This window comes from Capsicum annuum, chromosome 6, assembly GCF_002878395.1.
Source record: "Capsicum annuum cultivar UCD-10X-F1 chromosome 6, UCD10Xv1.1, whole genome shotgun sequence".
Classification (NCBI taxonomy): Eukaryota; Viridiplantae; Streptophyta; class Magnoliopsida; order Solanales; family Solanaceae; genus Capsicum; species Capsicum annuum.
The window spans coordinates 158,658,438-158,673,268 of NC_061116.1; the positions used below are offsets into that span (position 1 = coordinate 158,658,438).

Sequence of the window (14,831 nt, forward strand, 5' to 3'; positions counted from 1 at the left end):
TATCTTGAAATTCTTTTGTTCCTAGTACTATATTGCAGACATTTCTACAGTTTTCAAATAATAATAATCAAAAAGTTTCAGTTCATTTGTTTCTTCTAAAACTATAAATTAGTACATTTACTTATGGTTGAATAGAGCTTATTCGGTATGGAAAAAATGAACACAAGACTAAAGACCATGGTGGTTTTATAGATCCTGCATTTTCCTTTTCATTTTATGCTCTGTGAGGAAATGATATCATCAGATTCAAACACACAAATTAATAACAATGGGTATTTGCTAGCTCTGGAAGCGAAGTGTATATGCAGAGTAATTCTGCTTAATTCTCAAATGAAATATTCTCTTGCATTTCTTTGATTATTGAGGGTGTAATTGTTGTTGTTGCTATAACAACCAAAGGTCTATTTTTATGTGGTATAGTCTCAAATCAAACATCAGCAGGTTCACTTGATTATTACTGATAACTATTGGAAAAAATCATGTATTTCAAGATGTATTATGGTGGATTGTTCTGTAGTACTTTTGACGCTTTTAAAGACGGTCGTTTCAAGGCTCAGCAGATCGAAGGAACCAAGGGTTTTTTATAATCGTAATGTTCAGATCAGTTTTCATGCGCCTCAACTAATTTTACGAGATATCTGCTAACTCCCACCGACAATAGGTACGGATAACTATATCTATCAACGCTAGGAGAGATGAGAAAAAGTTACCTAATATTTTTGTGTTTGCTGAAATTTAAATTTAAAACGTTAAGCTCCAATTAAATTTAAAACGTCAAGCTCCAAAAATCCATAATGTTTCTCATATGGAATTAGTTGAGGTGGAGAGATCATTTGAAACTAAGACCAGAGAAGGAAAATTTTCCAGTATTTTGGTTAAAGCTGATTGAAGCATTTAATAGTGAAAACACTTCATTTCAAATTTTCAGTTGGACTCAATGTTTAGATCAGACCAGGTAAGTAATTTCTATTACTTCATTCTTTCATTTTTTACTTGTCCACTTTTCTATTGGCACAAAAATTAAGAAGCAGCAACTAATAAAAACAATTTTACCATATTATTTTTTGGTTATAATAAATTTGATGTTTTAAAAAATGCATTAGATAATGAATCGTATTTAATGCTAAGGATAAAGTGAATAGAATTAGGTATATTATCTATTGATTTTATAAATTGGACAAGTAGTACTGAACATTCAAAAATAAAAGTGAACAAATAAAGATAGATCGAGTACTAATATATCTGTTAGCAATCGTATATGTCAGAACATATTAAGATGCTTACGAGGATTTTTTTTTGGGGGGAGGGGGAATATTTAGAAGTGTTTTTGAAATTTTGTAGTTTTGAACCTGTCAAGACAATTTCTGGCTCAATTAAGATAAAACCAAAAATTTAAAGTTAAAACAGAAAAAGGGCCTAAAATGTCCTTCAGTTATGTGAAATGATGCAAAAATATCCACCGTCTACCTATTGAATCTAAAATGCCCTCTCAATCTATCAATTGAGCCTATTTTGCCCTTTTATTTAACAAATCAATTTGGCCCCAATTCATTAATGATGTGACATTTTTTGTTGGTTAATTAATAATATAATTAAAATAATTAATTTTTCGCTAAAATCTCAACCCACCCAAATGTAATATCCCATAAGATTCTAAGCTCAGTTCAATTGTAGTTGCATGCTTAAAGGGTCCAAGGCTTGAACATTTCACCAAGTGTTGAGGAATTAGTCACTTCAAGACCCCAAGACTTAATAAATTTTATTTTTGGCCTTCCCGACCCCGGGAAGTTGGTTTTTGAGTTGATTCATGTTTAAGGAGGTTAAAGGTATGTCTTAAAAAAGTTTTGGAACTTTCGGACGGGGTTCGAGGTGTGTTTGGATAGAGGAGACAGAGAGCCCTCGCGATAGGCCCGTGGCGCGTTGGTCTCTCCCATTGTGATGGGGTCCGCAGCACGTTGGTCTCTCCACCGGAGCAAGGGACGCGATGCATTGGTCTCTCCCCCGTAGATAGGGACGCAATGCGTTGGTCTTTCCCCTGTAGTTAGGGATGCGGCACGTTGGTATCTTTCATCCAACTTCTTCATTAAAGAAATCAAGGGGCATTTGAGTCTTTTCCCCTCAACCCAAGTCGTCTATAACACGATTAGGGACACCCATAGGAGCATTATTTGCCCCTTTTCTCTCAAAATTACTCATTAGAAATCCTCTTTCTTCCCAAGAACAAAATCCAAGTTCCCTTCCCCAAGAATCCAAGAGTTCAAGCTTTTGATTTCAAGCATTCTTCAAGAATCTAGCTATTGAGGTATGTGGGGTTTCGAACAAGGTTAACCTTTCAACCTTGTGCCCAAATGTATGATTTTCAAGTTAAATTTACATGTTTTAAGTTAGGGTTCATTTCCAAATCTTCATGTGTTGAAAGCATAGCATTATCCTGTGATTTGAGGGACTAAAGAGCATAAAAGTTGTACTTATTTATGTTTTCAACTATAAGTTTGATGTTTTATCTTGAATTTCGTTATTTTGATGAGAAATTGTTATTCTCCTAAGTTTAATATGTTCCCATGCTTAAACTCATGTATTATACTCATGAATTGAACTGTCCAATGTTTTGGGTCTCTGAACTATGACTTCGTATTATTGCTTTAAGAGTTGTTATCGGATTTTTGAAAACATTCAGTGCGGGCGGGTTATGAACACCCAATACCTATGTGTTTACTTGCTATTTCAGACTTTTCAAATACTAATTAGTCAGACCAGGATTTCATTACTATGTTCACGTTCAAGTTCAAGTTAATCCTTGTCAGTACAGTACCATGTTATGTTGAACCATAAATCACACCAGTGTCATTCAATTGGGAGTAGGATTTAGCACCGAGAGGGAAATGTGGATTCAGCGCGTCCTACTTCCCAGAAATTACGTGCCCCCATAGGATTTAGGGACTCGCCAAAGAGTGTTTCCCCTTTTTGCCCAAATTGGGCTCAATATGGTGATCACTCTAGTTCAGGTTCCACTCCGATCGCAAGGATGGAACAACCCTCCTCAATGTAGGTCAAACGTTGGACTCTAGGAAATGTCCATGATTTATGTCGGTTACATAATAGCTCCCATAGTTTCAGTTAGCGTTGGCAGTCTATTTTAGTTCAGTTTTACTAGACCAAGTAGTCAGTTTTCAGCATGTATTCAATCAGTTATACAAACTGTACCAGTTATTCAGATAATGTCAGTGTATTAAAATACTTGGTCTTGCATATTTAGTTTTACATGTTCATGTAATTACATTCATTTTCTGCATGAATTTTAATTAGTCCTTACCTCACGTACCAGTACATTCAAAGTACTGATCGCATACCTTTCTCTTACGCTATGTTGTCTTATAACATAGGTTCGAACGTGCAGTTTCCCGACCATTCTTAGACAGCTCAGCAGTTCTCTGCGACAGTAGTGGTGAGTCCTCATCCACCGAGGACGTGATATGTTATTTTATTCATTTCGGCATTTCATTATGATTCAGTTAGTTGAAGTTGGTTAGGGGTTTGTCCCATCAACCCCTCATAATTCTTAGAGGCTTTTAGACAATTAGATAGTCATTCAATTTTTCAGTTATTATCAGTTGTTTAGACAGATAGTTTAGTTTTCAGTGTTTATCAGATACTTCAGACATGTCTTTTATATGTTTTTCGTATTCAAAATGACAGTACTTTATTGGTTCATCTTTCGCACACATTAATTTACTTTCATTTTATTCAGTGCTAATAGCAGATACCAAACCATGGGCTAGCTTGGGGTCACTCGTGGCCTTAAGCTCTGTATCGTGACTAGGCGGTAACCTCAGGTCATGACAAAACTTGGTATCAGAGCCTAAGGTTTTAAAGTATCCTAGGATGTCTGAAAGCCGCGTTGAGTAGAGTCTTGTGCATGGGTGTGAAGCTCGCCACACTTATGGATAAGAGGCTATGAGTCGTCTTAGGAAAGTTTCCCTTCTTTCAGTGTTCATGTCGTACAAAAGAACATGAGCTTTATTGGATTTCTCTTTCTAACTCATCCTTCGTTCTGTTTACAGATAATGCCTCCCAGAAGAAACAACGAAAGAAGGAACGAGGATCAGCCCGCACCGCCACCTGTTCAGGAAGATCTTTTGGATGACTATGTTTCTCACGCTGAGTTCAAGGCCTCATTCATAGCCTTGGTCCATTCTATAGCTACTTAGAATAACCAGCTGGCTGTTGCCCTAGGTAATCCAGTGGCAAATATAACTGCAGTTAGGATTCAGGATTTCACTCAGATGAATCCCCCTTTATTTTCTGAATCTAATTCTGAGGAGGATCCGCATGAGTTTCTGGATATGGTATAGAAGGTGACAGACATCATGTGTGTCACTTCGAATAAGAGCGAAGATTTGGTTACAAATCAGTTGCAGGGAGTAGCTCACACCTGGTTTAAGCAGTGGAAGAAAGACAGAGGTGTGGAAGCAGAACTTATAGAGTGGGAAGGGTTTGCCACGACTTTTCTAGATAGCTTCTTCCCAATAGAGTTGAGGGAAGCTAAGATTCAGGAGTTCAGAAATTGAAGCAGGGAAGTATGAGCGCGAAAGAGTACTCGCTCAAGTTCACTCAGTTGGCAAGGTATGCTCCTACTATGGTGGCTGACAATAGGTCAAGAATAAGTAAGTTCGTATCTGGTATATCTAATGGTGTTTGTTAAGGAGTGTAGGATCGCCATGTTGATTAAGGATATTGACTTATCTAGACTTACGGTTCATGCTCAGCAGATTAAGAAGGAGAGATAGAGAGAGAATAAGAGGGCCAGAACAGGTAGTTTTAACTTTTCTCAGCAAAGGTCGGAAGGCAGTAACTGTTTCCAGTTCCGCCAGAAATTTCCAGCCCCAACTCCATCTTCAGCTAGTACGCCAATGCCTAAGTTCAGGTAGGACAATCGGGATAGAGCGCCAGGCTCTAAGACCCAGGGTATAATAAACAGTGGCCATACCAACCTACTCTTCAGGAAGTGTGGTAGGAACAATCAGGGTAAATGCCGAGTAGGCAGTAATGTGTGATTTGGGTATGGCAAGCTAGACCACATGATCAAGGAGTGTCAAGAGGTAGTCTCGAAGGAAGGTGATTCGTGCCAACAGGGCCAATCTCATTCTTCAACAGCACCAGCAGGTCGCCCGACTCAGCAGTGCTACAAGTGGGAAGCGCCAGAATAGACTGTATGTCTTCCAGACTCGCCAGGATCAGGAAAGTTCTCCTGATGTGGTTATGGGTACATTACAAGTCTTTCATCTTCATGTTTATACACTTTTAGATCTCGGAGTTTCACTTTTCTTTGTGACCCCTTACATAGTTGTAGACTTCGGTGTCAATCCAGAAACGTTAATAGAGCCTTTCTCAGTGTCTACCCCAGTGGGTAAGTCTATTGTATTCAGATGTGTATACAGAAATTTCTAGATCATAGTGTCTCAAAAATTTACTTTAGTTGATCTTATGGAGTTAGAGATGACTGATTTTTACGTCATTCTCGGCATGGATTGACTCCACTCATGTTATGCTTCAGTCAATTACAAAAATAGAATTGTCCATTTCTAATTTCCTAATGAGCCAGTTATCAAATTGAGGGGTAGTACTTCAGTACTTAGGGGTCAGATTGTTTCATATCTTAAGGCAAGAAAGATTATATCTAAGGGTTGCATTTATCATCTCGTCTGAGTCAAGGACTGAGATTTTGAGACTCCGTGTCTAGAGTTAGTTTCAGTTTATGGGAATTTCCAGATGTATTTCCCGAAGATCTCCTCGAAATTTCTCCTGAAAAGGAAATTGACTTTGGAATATATCTCCTTCCAGATACTCAACCTATCTCTATTCCATCCTACAGAATGGCTCTAACTAAGCATAAATAATTGAAGGAACAGTTGAAGGATCTCTTAGATAAGACTTTCATTAGGCCAAGTGTTTCCCATAGGGTGCTCCAGTACTATTTGTGCACAAAAAAATGGTTCTCTCAAAATGTGCATCAACTATCGTCATTTGAACAAAGTCACCATCAAGAATAAGTATCCTCTTCCCAGAATTGATGACTTGTTCGACCAACTTCAGGATGAAAATTATTTCTCTAAGATAGACCTCAGATCCGGTTATCATCAGCTTAAGAGTCAGATAATATGACATTCCAAAGATAGCCTTCAGAACTCGGTATGGTTACTTCGAATTCCTAGTTATGTTTTTTGGACTAACAAATGCCCTTGCATCTTTCATGGACTTGATGAACAGGGTGTTCAAGCAATACTTGGACAGTTTTGTCATCGTCTTCATTAATGATATCCTTGTTTATTTCCGTAGAGAGAATGATCATGCAGGCCATCTGAGAGTTGTGTTGCAAACCCTTAGAGATCATCAGTTGTTCGCTAAATTTAGTAAGTGCGAGTTTTGGTTGAAATTAGTAGCTTTCCTTGGTCACATCGTTTCTGATGATGGCATTCGAATTGATTCTCAAAGGATCGAAGTAGTGAGAAACTGGCCTAGGCCCATTTTTCCATTAGATATCAGGAGTTTCTTGGGTTTAGATGGCTATTACAGACGGTTTTTTGAAGGGTTTTATTCTATTGATTCCCCCATGTCTATACTAACCTAGAAGAAGGTTAAATTTCAGTAGTCAGATTTCTTCGAGAAGAGTTTTCAGGAGTTGAAGACTCTACTTATTTTTGCCCCAATCTTGACTTTGCCAGATGACACAGATGGGTTCGTAGTATACTATGATGCTTCTAGAGCTGGTCTGGGTTGTATTTTGATGAAGAGAGGCTAGGTCGTAGCCTACGCCTCTAGACAGCTTAAACCCTATGAAAAGACTTATCCAACCCATGATTTTGAGTTGCCAGCCATTGTATTCGCCTTGAAAATTTGGACACGCTATCTTTATGGGGTTCATGTTGATATGTTCAAGGATCATAAGAGTTTATAGTACGTGTTCATGCAAAAAGACCTAAATATTCGCTAGAAAAGATGGCTTGAGTTGTTAAAAGATTACGATATGAGTGTGTTGTATCATCCGGGCAAGGCCAGTGTAGTGGCGGATGCCCTTAGTAGATCGTCTATGGGTAGTGTTACCCATGTCGAAGGTGATAAAAAGGAGTTAGTCCATGAGGTTCATTAGCTTGCTAGGTTAGGAGTTTGGTTGGTTGATTCGACCGAAGGTAGTATATGAGTTCTAAATAGAGCAGAATCTTCATTAATTGCCGAAGTAAAAAGAAGCAAGACAGGGATCCTAGTTTAGTTAGGTTAAAAGAGACGGTTAGAGACCAGAAGGTGGAGGTTTTCTCCCAAGGGGGACATGGTGTGCTTCGTTGTCAGGGTAGGTTATGTGTTCCGTGTGTTGATGATTTAAGACAATGAATATTAGCAGAAGCGCATGGTGCGCGGTATTCTATTCACCCTAGAGCCACTAAGATGTACCGTGACTTGCAGAAAATCTATTGGTGGAGTGGTATGAAGAAAGATATTGCAGAGTTTGTGGCTAGTTTTTTCGAATAGTCAGCAGGGTAAAGTTGAGCATCAAAGGCCTAGTGGTATACCTCAGGAGTTCATCATTCCCACTTAGAAGTGGGTGGTGGTAAATATGGATTTTGTGGCAGGATTGCCTCGTACGCATCGTCAGTACGATTTAATTTGGGTCATTGTAGATAAAATAACCAAGTCAGCCTATTTTTTGCCAGTTTATACTTTGTATTCAACAGAGGATTATGCTAGACTCTATCTTAGAGAGTTGGTAAAGTTGCATGGGCTCCGTTGTCTATCATTTCAGATAGGGGTACTTAGTTTACCTCTCACTTTTGGAAAGCTTTTCAGAAGGGTCTTGCCATCTAAGTTCACCTCAGTACAACTTCTCATCCTCAAACACATGGTCAGGCAAAGAGAAATATTCAAACTTTAGAGGACATGTTGAGATCGTGTGTTATTGACTTTAAAGGTAGTTGGAATGATCACTTATCTTTAATTGAGATTGCCTAAAATAATATTTATCACTCTAGTATTTAGATGGCTCCATTTGAGGCTCTCTATGGAAGGAGATGTAGATCTCCTATCAGTTGGTTTAAAGCAGGTGAGGCTGCTTTAATAGTGCCAAATTCAGTGTTTGAGGCGATGGAGAAAGTTCAGTTAATTTGAGATAGGCTAAAGACAACCCAATGCTGCTAGAAAACATGTCCTAAAGCTGCTTTCAAGAAAAGATATGAAATGATTTACAAAGTTGCACCATATCTTTAATCTGCAACAGTTTTTATGTTTAGCATCCTAGAGCCAGATGTCTGTTTATGTCTAATTCTAAAGGATTTTAATCTTTCTTTTTCACTAAACAATAAAAACTATGTTTAGCATCCTAAAGTCAGATGTCTGTTTATGTCTAATTCTAAAGGATTTATTAATCTTTCTGTTTCACTAAACATAAAAATCATAGTGCCTCGCACGCTTGCACTTTTAAGTAATATGTATTAAAGATTTAATGAATTCCAAAACACATAAGATAAGATGTTGAAGTGTGATCTTGAACTCTGAACATATTATAGGGAGGTCTTAAAGATATTATATTATCATAAGTAATGAAAGATTGTCGATGTTATCATAAGTTTGTTGCAGGTAAATTGCATGGCATGTAATTTGTGAACTATCTTATTGAATGATGCTTAAGAAATGACAACACGTATATACTGCTGAATTAATAGTATAACACAGTAAGATGGACACCTAAGGTATAACTATCGTCATATAGGCTAACCCGTGGAACCAGACTTGTGCCACATCTTGTATATCCCAGTTGGAGGTCTTTTTTTTTCTTTTCATAACCGTGGTATAGACCAGCTTGCATACACCTCAACTAATTCCACGAGGTACATGCTACCTCCCATCAACACAAGTACCATGTAACTCTATCCAACAAGGCTTGGACATATGGGAAGAAATCCCCAAGAGTTTTTTGCTGCCGCTAAAATTGAACCCAAGACCTCATGGTTCTCATCCCAAAGTCCATATAGCTTGATCCCCTTCATTATCATCAATCACACTTCCATAATCTGTAATGTAATTGGAGCATGAGAAAACTTATGGATACACCACAACTTCAAGTAGATAATCCAAATGTCTTCCACAAAGAAATCAATACTTTATGTTCTAAAACCCTGCTAGGACTACAGAGTTGAGCAAGACAACCAATTCATGTCCAGTTATCCCACCTTCAAGAGGATTGAACTTCCTTTATTCACTATCTATATACTATATGGTATGTAGCTCAAACTTATCTTTAGAGTCCATCATCATACTCTCCATACATGAGACCCACACTTTGGGGACTGGATGAAGTCTAGAATACTATTAGGCATCAAGGAAGCTTCACCACAGAGATGCTTCAGCTCTGTATAGTACCCATGATACTTTTCAAATTTGAAAAGTACGAGTGAAAGTATCACATTACACACCCCATGAAATCTAGCAAGGCTGGAGCTTCCTGAGAACATAATGTGTTTTCATTTTCTCTATTTCTTTAGATTTAAGTTTATCACGTGAAGTAACTTGATATCCTTTTTTTCTGTTTTTCAAATTCCATATATGTTTTGTCATTCCCATACATCTCTTTCAAAAAGTTTAGTTTTTCTACAGAAACCATATGACTACAAGAACCTCATGGAGAAAAGATGACCAAGTTCCCCTCTGCCCTTTGCTTGGTCTCTGACCGAATTCTCTCAAGATAACTGGTAGGACATTTTTATTCTTCGTTTTTCTCCAGAGATGTTCCTTAACCCTCACTCAATTAGGTTTAAGTTCACCAAAAAGATACAGACATTTTGTTGGGTGGCTATATTAAATGCCCGTCTTAAATAATCATAATAATGACCAAAAGAAACACAAGGAATATACAACATTCCTCGGAAGCAAGAAACTTTCAAGGTCAGCTATGGGTGTTACAACTAATTCTTTACAAAACATACAAGCCGGTTTCAATAAAATTTCATTAAGCATCAGGTTAAAAATCCTAATCATTTTCAAAATTTAAGATAAGAATGTTACTGTTCAAATTCTATATCCAGGAGAAGTACCTCAGCATGTTGTGGCAGAGATCACTCAAAAGAGTTCCTCGTCCATTTCAGCATCACTTGAAAGAGATAGATAAAGAGGGGTACAACATAGAAATTGGATGCAGATCCTTATCTTTTATATATCCTGAAAGCTTTATATCTTCTTTTAGCAGACTCAATATGAAGCATATCCTGTCTGCATCCACATGTGACACATCTCCCCTTACAAACTCATGCACTGCAGAACCCAACTCAATCCAGCTACATCCCCGATTTCCTTTTCCATGTGATGCTCTCTAATCAGTGCCGTTACTCTAGCTACATCACTCCATCTTCCTGCAGCAGCATAAATATTGGACAAGAGAATGTAATTTCCAGAATTCACAGGCTCAATCTTGAATAACTCAGATGCTGCAATTTCAGCCATCTGGACATTACGGTGAACATTGCTAGCTGCAAGCATTGAACCCCAAACGGCTGATGTGGACGCCACATGCATACTCAATATCATTTCATGGGCCTCCTCAAGGAACCCACCACGGCCAACGATATCAACCATGCCTGCATAATGTTTTTCCGTAAGCTGGAATCTGAATTCTTCAGTCATTTGTTTGAAATACCTCCTCCCTTCATTAACAAGTCCTCCAAGGTTGCAAGCACTCAAAACCCCAAGAAAAGTTACTTCATCAGGCTCAAAGTTCTTTCTCTGCATATCCTCAAATAAAGACACTGCTTTTTCAACTAAGCCATGATTAGCAAACCCAGCAATCATTGTACTATAACTACAGAAATCTTTTTTATCCGCCGCTTCAAATACTTGCAAGGCTTTCTCAATATTTCCACAACTTTACATGGAGGTCTATTAAACTGTTAACAAGACGTGAATCAGAAAAATATCTGGATCCTACATCATCACTTATTACTGACTCAAGTCTACAATCGCTAATTGAGAGCAAGCTGAGATGACACGTAACATAAAAGTTTCATCCAGTTCAAGACTCTGCTTTCTGAAGTTTTTGAACGATTCTAAGGCAGCAGAAGGCTTCCCATTCTTAGCATAACCACTAATCACGGTAGACCATGTAATGAGATTTTTCTCCGACATTTCATTAAATAAACACCTTGCTTCATGCACTTTCCCAGACTTAACATTGCCATCCATCATCATAGTCCACAACACCACATTCCAGCGGGGCATTTGTTCAAAGTAGTCCTTTGCTTTTTCCAACTCACCCACCTTACAATACCCTGATATCATCAAATTCCATGTTCCAGTGTCACAAATTGGCATTGCCTGAAACAGAAATTTCGCTGTGCGCACATCACCAACATCAGTGTACCCTGAAATCATCACATTCCAAGCAGCCATATCCTTAGAAGGCATAGCCTCAAGAAGATTCCTAGCCTCTACCATACCCCCCTTCCTAACATAGCCACATATCACACTAGTCCAAGAAACTACATTTTTCTCATCCATGCTATCGAACAACTCTCATGCAATTTCAAGTCTCCCATTATTCACATACCCCGATATCATCGAATTCCAAGAAACAACATCCTTTTCCTACATCTCATCACATACTCGTCTCGCACAATCAACTTCCCCACATCTCATGAAACAGTCAATCACAGAATTCAACACTATCAAATCAAAACCAAACCCACATTTCCAAATAAACCCAAACACCGCCTCACCATCTCTCGACCATTTCAGCCGTCCAAACGCCTTCAGTATAGATGATATAATGATCTCGGACACGCATATCCCGGAAGAGAGAAAAGGCTTCCGTATGCTGAGAATTTCAACATATCCATGAATCATAGAAGTCCAAACAAAAGGGTTACGTTCAGTAATTTCATCGAACATGTTAAGAGCATAATCTGCGGCACCATAACAAGAGTAAAGGAGAATGATTTTGTTCAGTACGAGGTCTGATGAGGCAGTGGACCCACATACTAACAAACGAACGTGGACTGATTTTAACCTGTTTAGGGTTTTGCAAGTTTGGAGAAGATGGGAAATAGCTTGATTCATTGCATTTCATGGCGCCAACGACAAGGGATTTAAATTAGGGAGTAAACGGTCATGTAAATTCAAGTTTGGATTTCTCAAATGGGCTGGTCCGTTTGGTCATCCGATATGAAATTATTTGAGAGGAAGTTGAAGTATTGTTTGGACATAAAAGTCATGTCCAATTATCCCACCTTCAAGAGGATGAACTTCCTTCATTCACTATCTATATACTATATGATATGTAGCTCAAACTGATCTTTAGAGTCCATCATCATACTCCATACAAGAGATTGATCACAGTTCCACACTTTAGGGACTGGATGAAAATAATATTAGGCATCAAGGAAGCTTCGCCACAGAGATGCTTCAGCTCTGTATAGCACCCAATATACTTCTCAAATTCGAAAGTCATAGTGAAAATAGTGTGTATCAGTCGGTTCGATTTTACATATTACCGATTTGGTTTATCGATTTTTAGTTTTTAAATATGCTAAATCAATAAGATATTTTTTTATCGATTTTTGGTTAATTATTTTTTAGTCCTTAACGGTTCAATTTTCGATTTAACCGATAAAAAAATACTCATAAAATAAAAATAGTAGCATAACATGAAAAATAATCTAATCTTAGTTGCAAACGAAAATCCTACATAATGTGTTTTAATTTACAAGAATCTTAAAGTTTGAACTAAATATTATTAGGAGAAATTAATAGTTTCTATAATTGAAATAATAAGTTTGTTAATTTGTAGAGATTAAAGAGAAATTAAAAGAAATATCTAATAAGTCATATATATATATATATATATTCTTATTGGGTTATCTGTTTACCCAATAACCTAATAAGAAAAAATCGAACCTATCCAATAACCTAATAATTTTTTTTTTATAAAACCATTAAAAAACCATTAACCCAATAACAATAAACCAATAACATTTTTATCGATTCGATTTTTGCACAGCCCTAAGTGAAAGTATTGATGAGATCCAAACAACACCTCCTTTTAGATAGTGGTATGGTCGTTGTCAAGATATAGTAACCCAAATAAGGTTGAGGTCGAATCCAAAAGAAACACGTGGATTAGCAGATCTTAGTGGCTGTAGTCTGTGGGCAAAATAAGAAAAGTAAATGAGAGATTTGTTTGTAGTAGTCTCGAGCAAAGAACAGTATTAACTTGGTTGACGTCATGAGTGAATGCTAGGATTGTGTTCCTCTGACATCTCAACTCTGTAGGCTTATCGTGCGTTGTTGAACTAACCCAATACCTTGCACGTAGAATCGATAAGTTATGTTTATCCTACAGTATTTTGGACGAGTAGGAGGATTTTACCTTTTACCTTTTGAGTCTCAGGGTGTCGCGTTACTAACCCTTATCTTGAAACCATTTAACTATTACCTTTAGAGTCTCAAGTTATTAGATGAAAGCTAACGGTCATTTACTATATTCCATTGTGCGGCAATGGATCGACAATTAATTCCCAAATTACTGTTGTCTTTATCTTTTCCTAGTCACTACTCCTCTTTTGGAGTAAGTAGCAATATCTAAGCGGGATCCTAATGTGTGCACCCATTAAGAAATCAATCATAACGAAGATAAAGCAATGCATACCATGAGTATTGATTCAGATCAACAATCACACTTCCCTTACTTCGTCAATTTGCCAGTGTTTCCACAACCCTATCTATGGGTTTTAGCTGTTCATGATTGTGAAGAAATCAATAACATTCATATTTGAAGGCAAAGATGAAATCACAATGATAAGATGAATAAAAACCCGCAACCGTAAACTGAATAATCAATCAAAGTTAATACAGAGAAATTTCAAGATCAAAGATGGATCTTAAAATCAAAATATGTTTCTAAGTGTTAAAAGTGCAGAACCTTTACTAAAAAGTACATAAGGGGTATTTATAGTATAAGAGAAAACCCTAAAAACAAAGTCCGAACGAAATAGGATAAAACAGGGTCAATGGCCACCTGCTCTCTGTACCTGCGGTCTGGTAGGGCGCAGGTGGTACCTGCGGTCTGGCACAGGGTGCAGGTTCAGACCACTGGTTGCGGATGAAGCATTTTCCTGCAAGCCAGCTCTCAGAATTTTGGGTTTTTGGCACCTGCTTTGTCTACATGCGGTCCTTAGGTCTACACGCGGTCTGTAGGTCAATTTAGTAGGTGTCGGGAGTTAGTTTTCCAACTCTTCTTCGACTCTCGAACATGCATTGATCACGATCAAGCCGAAAACATCCCAAATATCCATAATTGCTCCAAAATTATCCAAAAACACACTTTTTCACCATTTCACGAACTTATCATCCAAAACATGGTTTTCTGCAAAACATATCCAAAACAGATCAAATCTAACAAAAAGTCCTCAGAAACTTGCATATTTTCCTTGTTTTAAGCGTCAAAAATGCTATATTTCTATAGCACATCAACACCCTCAACTTAGAACGTTTGCATATCCTCGGGCAATAAAAACACAACAAAACAAAAACGACGCTTAACTAGAAGAATCTAAGATATTCAAGGCAATCAGTTTTCACATTAAGTTCAAATCACAACATCCCCTTCTATATCTTTTTTCAAAGACAACTCTGTATAAACATAAAGCACAATAGTGTGACACAATGGCATCAAGGTATGACAATTACATTAGCAATAGACAACCACTCATATGTACAAATTACACTACCCAAAATAAGCAAATAGCTAGCAACATGACTCAAGTTCCCTCACAACAAGGATGTCCCACTCACTCATA

General features: G+C 37.6%; 1 pseudogene; it reads right to left on the minus strand.

The window, feature by feature from the left end:
• Nucleotides 1-9,825: 9,825 nt before the first annotated feature.
• On the minus strand, nucleotides 9,826-12,445 carry LOC107873140 (annotated as a pseudogene).
• Nucleotides 12,446-14,831: the final 2,386 nt, after the last annotated feature.